The sequence below is a fragment of the Triturus cristatus genome, chromosome 1_1 (assembly GCF_964204655.1).
Source record: "Triturus cristatus chromosome 1_1, aTriCri1.1, whole genome shotgun sequence".
NCBI lineage: Eukaryota > Metazoa > Chordata > Amphibia > Caudata > Salamandridae > Triturus > Triturus cristatus.
In genome coordinates this window covers 751,799,076-751,814,142 of record NC_140579.1, presented here as the reverse complement: position 1 = coordinate 751,814,142, position 15,067 = coordinate 751,799,076, and positions in this window count along the sequence as shown.

Below are 15,067 nucleotides of genomic sequence, written 5' to 3'. Positions count from 1 at the left end.
CTAACTACATTTTTAGTTCCCTCATTGTGGCTGGATCTCATATTTCAGTACTCATGGTGTAAGAATACAATAGTAATTAAAACTTTCAATCAAACTGGGTTTCAGTGACCTTTCTGGCAGTATTGTCCTGGCTGTAGCAGAACTTTGGTTTACTATACCCTTGGCTAGCAGAAATTTGCGTTTTCATTGCCCTCAGTTTAACAGAAAAGCAGCTTTCAAAGCTTTTAGAATGGCAGGACCTCTGTTATTAGAGTTCGAATTGTGATTGACCTTAGATGTCATGGCCGGAGGCAAGCACATCTTTAATGTTGTATACACTTTTAGCAGATCAAAACAACAGTCTGAGAGTGAGAAGTAAACAGACAGACCGTTCCTCTTCCCAAGTAATCAGTTCAATAACATGATGAGAACCCTCACTCTCCTACCTAGTAGGTGAAATGCTTCATCATAGGAAAATCAAAAAACCAGCTCCGCTGTAATCAGGCATCATATCACACCCTGGAAACATTTGGTGAGCAGGGTGGGAACCCTATGATGAAGCATGTCACCTTAGGTAGGTGGGTGAGGGTTCTTTTTAAAACCCTATGGGTACCTAGGCAGCATACCTAACAAAAAAAACACAAATAGGAGGTTACAGGTATAAGAGTGACATATATTTAGAGACCCGTTCTCATAATGTCATTTTACCCTTTTAGCAGAACCATAGTTTTCAATGTGCTAGATGTAGATGAGCCTCTATTTTCATCGTCCTTTCCAAGATGGATGTTGATTATCAATGGCCTCAGTCCGGTAGGGAATCACATTTTTGTGGCTTCAATGTACTCAGATCTAAGATCATTGCTTCCTGTATAGTTGGTCTTCTGTTTTCAGCATTCCATGATTTAGTTTGCCCCCTGTCGGACGGACATAAGCTTTGGCGTATGTACCTGTGGCTCACAGCCCAGGACAGATGCGGTAAATTCCATGACTGTTGTAGGTTCCACCGTTGAATCTACTGAACTACAAGACCACTGGTTCAGTATTACACACCACGGTTTATTGCTATTTTGCCCACACCTTTTCACTGTTGTGTACATTCACCGATTGCAGTAGCTGACATTCGATCCTGATGAAGGCCACAACACTCTTATAGGTCTTAAGGCCGAAACATGTTGATCGTTTCTAAATGCAGCTGTCTCTACTGTTGGCAGTTACATTACAAGCTATCTGTTTTAATCATTTCACAAGGTAGCATAATAAAGTTTGCCCTGGCTAGCTGTGTATGTGTTTAAAACATTGTGAGTCACTCTGCTGAGACAGGTGTGTTGGCACGTATGACATGGGTAGAAATGTAAGTTCATGCAAATATTGTTTAAGCACTTTGGCAATGGGGCCTACTTGCATCGGGGTACTATCTAGCACTGTAAGTGGGATAAAGTTTTAGAGGGTACTCTAAAAAAGGCATGGGCAAAGAAGTGTAACTAGCAGGCCTGGGCGTAGTTCTCGGAGTGCAGTGCAAACTGCAGTTTGTGCTGGTATTTCTGCCGCTCGGGTAGAAGGTCTATCCAAGCAGCAGCTCGCACTCGCGAACTTACCGTTCGCGATCGCGAGCTTACTGTTCGCGATCGGGGAAAAAACTCTGCTGCACATCGCAAAGCGGAGTTTTCTGCACTCCGCGAGCCCCGCGGAGTGCAGAGTGCAGAAAACTCCGCAAACAAAGCGAAGTACACCACTCAGGCCTAGTAACTGGGAATATTTTATTAGAGGCACCGCTTTAGTAGTACGGAACACCCTGGGTATATGATTATAATACCTTCATCAGCTTCCAATTAATTTCAGGGAGAAAAATGCAAGTACTCCTGAGGCGGGCTTACATCCACCACACCCTTCAAAAAAAGTAACAGTGGGGAGCCACGGGCAATTGCCAATGGGTTCAAGGGAGCCACGGGTCGAAAAAGTTTGGGAACCACTGTTGTAGTCAGTTTTAACCACTACTCACTCTAGCACTGCACTCCACCCACAACACACCACGCTCATGTAGGGTTTTAGGATAACCCCCTCTTTCAAAAAACATCCCAGAGCTCCTTCATTGCAGCGCGGGGGTCGTAGCCCGCATCAGGACTAGGTTCTTGATGAGAGGAGGCAGCCCTATGATGAAGTATGACACCTCTGGTGTGTAAGGGTAACCGTCCTTAAAAGGGATCCCCCTCCCGAGCAAGGTTGCACTATCCACACGCCCTTTAGACTTACGTATTGGACCCGTGGGCTCTTTTTGTGATAGGTATTATGTTCGTTTTCAGCCACATCGGTGCAGAAGAATATCTTTCAACAAATCTGACGTTTCCCGATCCAACAAACTCATTGTTTTCGTTATTCCAGGGTAGAAAAACATTATTTGTTATTTTGAATTAATAGAATTTCTCAGGTGCTCTAACTCTCAAATCATTTCTTGATGCCATTGAATTGAAAAATGTAATGCTATTCAAATTTGCTACCCCATGGGAATCCGAATTAAGTTTGTAAACATATGTAGGTATTCCGTTAAAAAAAATAAAAGATCAGATGAGCGTCTTCACTTTTCATGAATAAAGGGAGATTTTGACATAGCTCGTATCCTGGCAGACTGCAAAGTGTGGCCTAAATGATATTCTTATTCTTGGATTGCTTTCCCAAGAAAGATGAGGTTTTATAAACAGCTTTACACCCGGGATGCTTCTAAACTGGCAGTCAATGTACCTAGCACACTCAAGAAGGGTAATTAGAGTAATCAAGAATAGCCAAATAAACTCCATTGCTATATCCAGGTTTCACGATACAAAAAAATTAAAAACATAACCAGATGAGGAAATGTCACAAATGAGCTCTGAGCATTTCTGGTACTATTTTACTGTGTTACTTTTGGTCTCTGTTCCCGAGAAGGAATCCTTAGTATTGAATAAACTTCATCCATTATCTCCAGGTCTCCATTGGACCCTTGACCCATGTGGATAATTTAGAATGTTAAAAACAGACCTCCACGTCAGTGTCCGACTAAGGCAGAGTCCCTTTCAATTGGAAGAAAGATTTAGTCATCTCCCTGCTAAAAAACTACTGCTGTCACATGGTTCTCTCAATTTCTACCAATTGTCTGCCTTTGCCTTCTATATTAAGGTAAGTGTTGTCAATGAAAGTTCAGTCAGTGACCAACTGTTGCACTTTAGCAAAAACGCTTAGATCTTAAAGGAAGCCTAGGTGGCTTTCATCCAGCCAATGGAACTGAACCTGTTGTGGTCTCTGTACTGGAAAATCTCTGTATTTCCTTGGATGGAGGGAAACAGCCGTTCTGACCCTTCTGGACCTATCCATGGCTTTCAATACGGTGTCTTGCTCCATCCCAATAGAATGCCTATATGGGATTGGAGTGAGCGTCCAGGCTCTCGAATTTCTGCATTCTTTCCTCACTTATACGTAGGGGTCCCGGTTTTATAGTATTTCTTTTTTGAACATTTCTGTCTCTATTTATCTATATTTATTTTTTGGCCATTTTATTTGTATTTATCCATATTTATTTTTGATATACAGTCAATTAAGTAAAAAAATGTTTTAACTCTTCATGCTCTCAATCTGCACGACTATTGACTGGGAATTCATGAACAACAACAAGGAGAGTCAATGAGAAAATGGTCAATTTTCTTTATTTTTCCACTTTTCAAAATAAATACAGACTGAAAACACATTGTTTTCTGTCTGTATTTATCTGCAAAAATTAGTAAAAACGGTAAAACTGGGAGCCTTACTTATAAGGCTTAAGTCTGAAATCAAGCTGGGTCTATTGCAAGTATTCTCCTGGCTCTTCTCGGCACCACATTCAAAAACTGATTTCAAACCTTTTTTGGAGGCATGGGCAAATTAAAGGAGAGACAGATAAAGCTACATGTGAATGACTCTGTTAAGTCAGTCAATCAAACCTGGTGTAGGATTCCCCATATCCAGCGGCAAGTGGAGGTTGGTTGCCACATGATTTCATTAAGCCAGTAGTGTGGCCAGGCCCACTGGTTCTAATGTCCACGAGACGGTACAGCGGACCATTAGACAGCCCAACCTAGCTTTCCAAATAGAGAGACACCTCACCTCATGCATTCGAGTCTTGGTACACCAACTCAATGGGGCTCATCTGTTTCTCCAAACTTACCCTCAACAAAGGTTATCCTCATTTAGAATGAGCGGAGCTGTCGTGTTGTCTTATGCCCTTTTCCACTCACATAGCTGTACTTGGGTACAAGACTCTCAACTTCAGCATCTTATCTATGGCAGAGGTCTTTCAAGAAGAAATGAGAAAGGTTTACAAGGCATCCTTAAATGTTTCAGCTATAGCAACGACATCTTGGGATTTGGAAAAACCAAACTCCTACACAATGCTATACTTGTCAAAGTTTGTTTTACCCTGGCAAAGACCAACCTCGTGTTATATAAAAAGAAAACTTTTAGAGTTCTATGGCCATGTTTCCTTTAATGAAAGCATGCAGCTTATTTCTGAAAAAGTAGAGGTTTTCACAGCAGAACCACTCTCTCACTAAAATATTGTGTTGCTTCTCTTGAAAAGCCACCGACTGTGCCAGATACATTTTGCCGGAGTCAGGGCTACCCTGAGAGATTTGACAAACAAGGGCAAACATACAGGAGATCTCAAAAATGCAAGAGTGCATTTGATAGCATCAGAGTAGGTATTGTTGAAAGAAACTACAGGGACTATTTTGCCCCTGGGCTGCAATCTGAAGTAATTGTGAATTGTGAATTGTCTTGTTGGCCTTGAATGCATGACTGACCTTACAGGAACATGGACCTCAATCACCGAAATGTAGCTGTAACTATAGTTTAAAAAATAAAATTTTATTTAAAGTTGCACATCATGTTACATAATAAAAAAGGACAAAGATACGGCAATAAACAATGAGAGAAAGAAAAATCGCATCTGTTACATATATCGTAAAGGCACATGTACACGAATAGCATACAACTGAATCAGGGAGGGGGAGATAGGAGCTGAAATAGGGAGGGCATGGAGGGGCGCAGGAGGCAGACAGGGCCGCGGCGGAGAGGGGGCTGTAAAAAATCAACAGCGTATAGCAGGGGATCAGCACAATTCTATGGACCAGCACCAGCGGCCGCCGCAGGTGATGTGCCGGCAGGGAGCATGGGAGAGGTCGCAGAGGGGGATGCGTTCCGGCGGAGGAGGCATGAAACAAGGGGGCCTCAGATGTCACAAGGTCGGCCAGCTGCCGGTGTCAATTCCCAAAATTCGGACAAGAGCGTCAAGCCAAGCGCTAACCTTGGGCGCGGGCCTACGACCCCAATGCACTGCGACTCTGTGACGGCGAGAACAAGTAGCGACGAGAGGGTCCGGGCAGTGTTTCACAAAGCCCAAAAGGCAGGTCAACGGGTCAGGGGATACAGATGAGGAGGTAATCTCAGTAATGGTGGTATACACCTCCCGCCAGTACGCCGAGACCCTATGGCACAGTCAGGCCAGGTGAGAAAAGTCTGCCGCAGGAGCCGAGCAACGGAGACATCTATCGCTGGGAGCAAGGCCCAGTCTATAAAGCTGAGCGGTGGAGCGATACAGTCTATGTAAATATTTAAAATGGATGAGGCACAGGTGATAGTTAGGCGACAGACGTTTGGTCTGCTTACAACAGTATATCCAGTCCTCTGGAGAAAGATCAATACCCAGATCCTCGCTCCAGGCACTGCGGGCTTGGTCAGCCGATACGGGGACCCGCCAACGTGGTTGCATAAAGTCTGGAGACCAGTTTGCGGGGAGGGATGGAAGTATAAGCCAGGTCAAGAGAAGCCATCGAGGGAGGGGGCCAAAGGAAAGTGGTTGATAATAGAGCAGTGTGTCCATTGGGCCGGATTCTGCTGGAAGAGAGAAAAAGTTGCCATCAGGCCTGTTGTGCGTTTAACCATCCCAGCTGTGTGCAGTGAGGGAAAGACCGGGTTGTATGCAATGGGCATGGCATTAGCGGAGAGCAGGCTGGAGCCAGAGTATCTCCGGAGGCCCTCCCAAGCCCAGCGCAGGGTCTCCACAGTGTCAACCTCCCCGCGCGGCGGCTTAGCGGGGACAAAAATGGCAGTCTGGAGGGGCGAGGGGGCCGCAAGAGCGGCCTCCACTGCCACATGGGGCTCAAAGGGCGTCGGGTGCAGCCAGAAATGAAGGAAACTAGCCTGAGCACTAAGGGCGTATAGTTTGAAATCTGGGTGGCCCATCCCGCCGCACATAAGGGGGAGCGTGAGGATACCATATGCAATTCTAGGTTGCTGCCCAGCCCATACAACAGAGATGATGAGGGGGCGGAGTGTGCGGAAGAAATGGGCCATGAGAGGAATGGGAACATTGAGGAACAAATATAGGAACTTCGGGAGCACGACCATCTTGGCAATGGCAATGCCCCCCACCAAGGATAGTGGAAGGCGGTGCCAGATGGTGATCTTAGTCTCCAGCCAGTCCGCTGCGCGACCGAAGTTTGCCCTCCAGAGTTTGTCCACATTCCGGCTGAGCCAGACACTCAGATACCTGGTGGGCCTGGAAGCCCACTGAAACGGGTAATCCGGAATGAAGGGGACAGTGGCGTCCATCAGAAGGAAGAGGATAGATTTGTTCCAATTGACCTGAATGCCTGATAGACCCCCAAAGTGCCCTACCTCGCGACCATGGGACCAAGGTTCTCTTGGGGATGGCAGACATAGAGGGTGACATCGTCCGCGTACATGGAGATAACCAGAGCTCGAGCAGCAAAGCCAAGACCCCTCTGGAAGTAATGTTGACGGAGTCTGGCGGCAAGGGGATCCATAGCCACAGCAAAAAGCATGGCCAAAAGCGGACAACCCTGCCTCGTGCCCCGTGAGACGGGGATGGGCTCAGAGATCTGGCCATTGATTCGGAGGCGAGCAATAGGGAGAGTAGAGGAGACGGACCTTGCGCAGAAAAACTGGGCTAAAGCCAAGGCGGGGGAGAAGATAAAAGAGGAAAGGCCACTCGAGGGTGTCAAAGGCCTTGGTAGCGTCCGAAAGGGCAGCCACGGCCGGGAGAGCGGGGTTGATCTGGTGAAGTACGGCGAATATAGTTCGGATGTTATGCGACGTGGTGCGCCCAGGAATAAAACCGAACTGGTCCGGTCGAGCAATCATTGGCATGAGGAGCAGGAGGCAGGAAGCCAAAAGCTTTGCAAACATTTTATTATCAGTGTTTAAGAGGGATAGGTGATGATAAGAGTCGAGAAGCTCAGGGGACTTGTCCAGCTTCAGGAGTAGTGTAAGCAGACCCTCGCGAAGGGACGGGGGAAGTGGCCGGACTCGAAGTAGTCATTATACATAGCTGCGAGGTGCAGGATGAGAAGTGGCGCGAAGGCTTTATAGAAGGACGCTGGCATGCTGTCGGAGCCCGGCGCCTTATCCCCAGGCAAGCTGTTGATGGCTTCTCTCCTCCCTAGAGAAGGGCTCGTCAAGATACTCGCGATGACCATTACCTAGCCAGAGGAGCTCCAGAGTATCAAAGTATTGATCAAGGATGTCGCGCGAAGCAGCGATCTCTGCAGTGTAGAGGTGAGTGTAGAAGGTGGTGACCCTAGACACCACCTCAGTAGGCGAGGTGGTGCGCACTGGGCCACCGTCCTGAAGTGCTGTGAGATAGGAGGCGGCGTGAGGCCATCGCAGGAGACGCTAAAGTCTTATCTGGGTGATCGCCCTCACCATAAGGGCGAGCCTTTGCCTCTCTTCCCAAGAAGAAGAGTTCTCTTTCAGCTTCCTGTTCAAACTCGGAAGGTTTACCCAGGAGGGTATCAGGATTGGGACAGAGAGAGTGTGAGGAGTCAAGAGCCTTGATTTCCCTTTCCAGGCGCTCAAGGACACCGCAAATGGAGCGCAAGACACCGGATTGCTTGGAAATGCATTTGCCCGGATCACCACCTTAAAACCCTCCCAGAGTGTGGAAGGGGAATCCACGGAACCGGTATTGAGCTCAAAATAGTTCTCTATTATCGTTTGGATCTCGTCACGAAACACCGAGTCGCGGAGCGCATTGGGGGGAAGCTGCCAGGCAAACATGCGCTTTGGGGTGTGCGGGGGGAGCAGGCTGAGGTGGACGGGAGCATGATCGGAGAGCGTGCGCGCCATGTTTTCAACAGAAGATACCCATGCAAAGGCGTCCTGAGTGGTAATCCAGAAATCCAAAAGGGACCAAAAGCCCAAGGTGCTTGTAACACACGTACCCTCGCGCGCTTCCGGGTGGGTGTGTCGCCACACATCGAGCAGGGAGTTTTCAGCAAATAGGGAGAGCAAGAGGGATGTGGATCGCGGCTGTAAAGCACGGAGCCCCGAGCAATCAAGGGATGCTGAAGGCGTAATGTTAAAGTCGCCCCCCCACAGCAGGGCAGCAGGACCCAGGGAGGAGATCTGCTGCCAAACCTGTGCAAAGAAATCAGGGTCGTCAGTGTTAGGGCTGTAAATCGCAGCGAGGATCAGGGGTTGAGCCGAGAGCGTGCCAAGGACAATAACATAGCACCCCTCAGGATTCGCAATCACTGTGGTGGTATGCCAGGGGAGCCCTTGATGTATGAGAATGGACACCCCACGGGAGTAACAGGAGTAGAAGGAGGAGTGAATCTCTCCCGAGTGTCTGGAGTGAAGCCAAGGCAGTGGTAGGTAGTAAGTGGGTTTTCTTGAAGGTAACCAATGTCAACCTTGTGGAGGATGAGGTGTGCATGTACAAGGCGAGCCTTCCGATGGTCATTGAGACCACGGACGTTCCAAGACCAGAGCTTGGTGGCTGTCATGATGTATTGTTGGAGGGGTAGCAGTAATATCAGAACTGATACAGAGCAGGTGACGAATGTGCTTGAGAAGGGATGTGCAATGCAAAGAGCAGTGTAGACAAGAAAACGACACAGATTAGGTCATAGAACGAAACCAGCATCAGGACTCGAAGATGAGGCAACAAACTCCGAGACTCCCCCCTCCCGCCACCCATACCAACCCCTCAATCAGGTTGAGAAACTATCCCCACCCACCCAGGGAACCCACTACAGGGAAAAAGATGGTCCAGAAATAAATTGAGGGGAATCATCCCGTAGAGACGTGGCTTAGCTCAGCGAACACCCCTGTCACTAGTACAGGGTGGCCAAGCCACGGATTAGAGCGGACTGCAAATAAATGAGGGGGGGATCCAAGGCCGCCTCAGGCACTGGGTCGCGTCAAGGATGTAAACAGAAAGGCAAGGTGAGACAAAGCAGGAGGTATTCATCACAGCGTATGTGAAAAAGGGGGGGTAGGGCCAAAAGGACAAAAGCAGGAAATGTTTTACAACTAAGGTGGTCCGCCGGGCCCGCAAGCTGGAGGGCAGGAGAGCGTCAAAGGCGGCCCGGGACCAGAGCACCAGGATGAGCAGAGGGCACCACGGCCGGGATCAGTAAGCACGCGCCATCAGGCGCACATTACAGGTATCAAAGAGTGAGGGCTGTTTTCAGTCATTATCGCTCAGGACACCATCTGCTGTCGTATGAGAACTGGAAGGGGTGGAACGCAGCGGCTTGTCAAGTTTCTTGGCATAGGCCAGTGCCGCTTTCGACTCCGTGAAGTTGTGGACCTGCGAGCCATGCCTTATGCGCAATTTGGCCGGGTAAGCAAGGGTGTAGGAGACATCATGTTTCTGCAAAAGACAGTTCGCAGGCCGCAGTCTGAACCACCACCGTTTAATCAGGGTAGAAGGATATTGAATTCCCCTGATGGCGAATTTCACCCTTTTTCCTGGCGGCTCACAAGATCGCATCTCGGTCACGAAAATTCAGTAGCTTAGTGATGATGGGACGAGCAGGTAGGCCAGGGACAGGCCAGGGCCACAGAGAGCGATGGGCCCGCTCGACGATGAAGACAGAAGAGAGGACCTCACTGAATAAGTCCTGGATCAACCGTTCAACGAAGTCTTCCATTTTGCCGATGTTGGAGGATTTAGGCACTCCTGTGATGCAGAGGTTGCTTCTGCGGGAGCGCGCCTCCAAATCCTCATTCTTGGTCTTTATAAGTTCTAGCACCCTGTCCATCTGAAGGAGTTTATGGCGCTCCTGAGCCATGGTGTCTTCAACGTCAGAGACCCTCGTCTCGACCTGAGTTAGGCGCTTGTCCACCCGGGCCTTGGCAGTGTCCAGGTGGGCAGAGAGTCAGTCCACCTGGGCCGAGATTCCGGTGACCGCGGACTTCACGTCTAGCATAATTGCTTTGAGGTCGTCCTCCCGAGCCGGATCAGCCTCAGGCCGGGTAGCGGGCTCGCCAGTATCTAAAGTTGCCCCATCCTGTCGAGTCTGCCTGCGTTGGTCAAAGGCTAGCTTAGGTTGTTTAGGATCCGTCTTCCCCATGATCAGGCCCCCACGTTCGGCTAGAGCTCCCAGGCCGTGCCGCCAGGAGACCAGAGGCGGTGGGCGAAGACGCCGGGGCCAATAGGAGGGGCTGTGGCCGGGTAGGAGCTCAGGGATAGCAGCGGGTGAAGGGCCCAGAGGGGGCGCTGAAGCAGAGGGGCTGCGGGGCAACTGGCAGGGCCCTCAAGGGGAGGCAGAGGTTGAGCAGGGCCAGTATCAGCAGGTGGGCCTGTTGTGGAGGAAGCAAGGAGCCAGAGTAGGCGGGCAGCAGCAGGCGCCAGCAGAGTGTCTTGAGAGGAAGTCGGGCCGGGCCGAAGACAGGAGGCAGTTAGAGAAAGAACCCAGCCCAGGCCAGCCAGCCGCTGTAGCCGATCGTGCAGGGCCAAGTATCCGGCAATGTGCAGCGAAGAGAAGCGAATGTGCCCTCGAGGTCGGCTCGCTGAGGGGCCCAAGTCCGGCGGAGAGGCCGCCCACTGAGGGGGAGATTGAGGGCGGGAAGCCCCGCCGATGTTGACAGGATAGAGGAAGTGTGGCGGCAGAGATGAGTCCCCAGGCCAGGTAGGCGATGCGTTGGCGGCGTCAGGGGAGCGATGCACTGGGCTGCAGTGGTGCGGGAGGCCGCAGCGTAGTTCCCGGTCCCAGCGAAAAGGAGACTGGGACAGCCGAGAGTCTGCGCCAGTAGGGACAACCAGCAGCAGGGAGACTCAGTGGCGCGCCGCATGCGTTGCGAGGCCCGGTCGAGGCGAGCGGCCACAGCAGGCACCTGGAGTGAGAAAATGGTGCCCTGGTTGAGTGTAGTGTCCTAGCATGGACACGTTCTAGTGTTCACATGTGTAAGTCACACACTTTACACCCACCCACCACCTACGTCACTGGGTCAGGTGACTAGGCTAATAAAAGGGCCGAGCGCACGTGCTCGTGGCCAGTTAACCCACTACCCAACCATGCGTCCTGTGTCCATGATTCCCAGCATGAGGGCCTAGGGCCCCAACACCACATTGGCGACGAGGGTTGTGAGCCCCAGCGTGCCGCAGCAGCCCTTCTGTTCGTGAGGGGGAGAGGAGTGCTCCCACTGAGGTCACCCCCCCTCTGCAAGAAGGCGCGACGCGCCGAGAAGCCGGCAGGGCGAGGCGGAGCCCGCAGCGTGCCCCGAGGCGACCGGGAGCTCACCCCGCGCCTCAGGCGCTTGCCGCTGTGACCCTGGTGGAGGGGGAAGCGCCCCGAAGACAAGCGGACCGATCGGAGCCCACCCGCATCGGCCGCGACGCCGTCATTCTGCTGGCGGAGGCCGGGTGCCCACCCCGACCCTACCGCTGTGCCCGGAGGTGCCAGGAAGTGAAGGCATGCCGAGCGGAGCCCACCCGCATCGGCTGCGGCCCCCGCAAGTAGAGTAAACCACGCGGTGCCCACCCGCGGAAAGAGAAAAGGCCCGCCGGCCAAAAGGTGAGGAGCCGCGCTGAGCGAAGCCCAGCAGGGACGGGAGAAGCGGAGCGAAAGCGGGAGCCCACCCCGTTGTGCCTCGGTGAGGAGAAGCGAGCGGCACCGGCGAAACCCCCCCCCCGCGTGGTCCATGAAGGGAAGGGACCTGCCGCGGGGGTGGGAGAACTGAAAGTAAAAGCGGAGCCCACCCGCAGCACAGAGCAGCGACCCCGTACCTACCCGAACACACCGCCAGCGTAGCGGCAGCACCACTCCCCCGCCCCGGCCAGCGAGGGCGGGAGAGAAACAAATCAGCGCGCGGCCGACGCCGCGAGGACTAGGACCGGGAAGCCTGCACTGCGTGCGTTGCCGGTAATCAGCACCAAACCCCCCCCCCGCCCGCGCAGCAGGAGAAGTGTGCGAGGCTGCCGCGGGAGGGAGAGAGGCCCAGAACTGCATGCGACCAGCGCCGCTCGCGCTAAATAAATAATCAAAGGGGACGAGCGCGAGACCTGCCTGGCCCGCGACGCAAGGACAGCGAAAGGAAAAGACTTACCTGCTGCCAGCCCCTCTCCTGCACTTCACTGGTCTGCCTGGCTCCAGCTCCCCTCCAGCTCTCCTACTCACGAGTGAAGCCTGGAGAAGTGGAAAAGAGAACAAGGGATAGAGTTCTGGCAGCACAGAAGGTTGCTGCTGCATGGGAAAAGCAACACTGGTGGTATTGCAGACACCAAGAAACAAACAAGCATGCAGCAATCCAAGGAAGTCCAGCAGCCACAGGAGACCGACGGCTCGCTGCGCAAGGAAGAGAGGCAGCAAGGCACGTACCGCAAGGTCTGACGGAGGCGCGATGGTGAGCGCACGGGAATGCGACAGAGGCGCACAGGAATGTGCCAGAAGCGCAGGAACGCGACAGAAGCACTGGAAGAAGAGACGGTGTGCCACAGGGATGCAGCGCTATCCCACAGCGACAAGAAAGAAGAACGGTGTCGAGCCGCATCCACCCCAGCGAGGACTGCGCTGTCGCCGCATCAAGTGGAGCGAACCCTCGAGAGAACAAACGGACTCAGCGCAGATGTACCCCGGACGCGGATAGTACACTGCAGCGCCTACAGGAGAGGAACCCACTGAAGAGGATGGGCGCAGCAAGTATCCAATACTGGCGGGCAAGGATGTCGAGCCACACCCGGTGGCGCCAAGAAGCCACCACATCAAGTGATCATGGTACAAGGAGCAACGCTACACTGAAGATGTACCACGACGGTACGAAGAGTAGCATGCACCAGCGCCTGACAAGGCAGCGGACAAAGGTAGTCACACGACGCGACACACCTCGTGAAGCCGACCAGCCAAATGGTCGCACCACAAAGGCCAAGCCGACCTGCCAAACGGTCGCACCACAAAGGTCAAGCCGACCAGCCAAATGGTCGCACCACAAAGGTCAAGCCGACCAGCCAAATGGTCGCACCACAGAAGCCGACTCGCCAGGAGTTGCACAAGGAGGTGACCGATGCACGGGTCAATGAAGCTACACAGCAAGAGGTCTGACGCAAGACCGAAGATATCCTGCCAGTGATCGGCAGCGCGGACCGTCAAGTGGTCCAAGAAGCTCAAGAAGAACCGAAGTAACTGGTGAAAAGGAGAAGAACGAAGCGGACCATGAGTATGGCCCCACGAACTTCAACCAAAGTAACTGGTGAAAAGCAGAAGGTGAAGAGAAGGTCACGACCCTAACTCGGAATGCTGAGGAAGATGAAGAGAGTGTTCTCGGACGAGGACAAGACCAGGGGGAACACGTGCAGAGTGCGCGCGCTGCATGGAGAAGCCTGGCCAGACCAAGAGGAGAACAGAAATGGTCCAGAGTGGGTCGTGAAGGGAAGAAGATATAGCAGTGGCACGTTTGCCACTACAAGAAAAGAAGAAAGACGATATCGCAGTGGCACGTTTGCCACTACAAGAAAAGAGAGAAGATATCGGAGTGGCACGTCTGCCACTACAAGAAGAGAAGGAAGATGACATCGGAGTGGCACGTCTGCCACTTAAAGGAAAAGGGGAAAGAAATATCTGAGTGGCACGGTTGCCACTGCAAGAAGGAGAAGAAGTCAGAGTGACATGACATCCTCACGGAGAAAGAAATAGAGGAAGAAGAGAAGAGTGTGGCAAGACTACTCACACCTAAAAGACAAGAAAGGTGACAAGCGTCAGAACACAGTGCGCAAGTCCTGAAGAACACCCGTGGCACGGAGAAAAGACCATCTGTTTGATGATGCTTTCAGCACACCTGGGATCTGCAGAGGTGAGCAGGCCGGACCATTCGAAACACCCACCTTTGGGGTTACACGGACACTGGTCAATGCCAGTCGTGGTGACTCAGGGGCAAAGGCCTCAGGGATGCCGGTGAGATCGAGTATCCCCGCGACGAGAGATGGTCATCAGCCGCCCTTCAACAAAGGTCTCAGGAGGATGAAGACTTCGCGTGCTAAAAACAGGAGCCAACAGCCACCCTCCAGGTCTGACTGCGGAATCTGAGGTGAGACCTGTCGTCTCCTCCGCACCCGTACTTATCGGCATGGGAGTAACACGATACAGGACACTTAACCCAGGCTAGATCTGAGGAAGAGGGCCTCAAGGATATCCCGTGGCAGGGGAACACCTGTGAGAGGGGCACCCTGGTGAGAGGGGTGTCTTGCGAATGACCCGTCTTTCTGCAAAACAGAACACACGCCACAGATCAAGAGAAGGACTGGACTAAAAGATAAACGGCAACATCTAGCGGTGAACCACAAGAACTCAACTGTGTTTGTCGCCAAGAAAGTAAAGCGAAGAAAAGACTGTGAGAGCAACTTCAAGGCAGAGCCGTCAAACAGACTAGATCCATCGAGCACCCCTGACTGGTGCCACAGTGAACTGGTGATCGCCCGCGACAGGAAGAACATCGTCCGCGACAGGAAGAACATCGTCTGTGACTCCAGGCTGCTGAAGCGTGAGCGACTCTGCAGAAGTTTAGTCACTGTATTACATCTGTATATATATTTCTTTCTCCCCTAGGTTGGACATTTGACTCTGGGTTTTGTTATTAAAAATTGGGAGGAATGTAGTGTCCTAGCATGGACACGTTCTAGTGTTCACATGTGTAAGTCACACACTTTACACCCACCCACCACCTACGTCACTGGGTCAGGTGACTAGGCTAATAAAAGGGCCGAGCGCACGTGCTCGTGGCCAGTTAACCCACTACCCAACCATGCGTCCTGTGTCCATGATTCCCAGCATGAGGGCCTAGG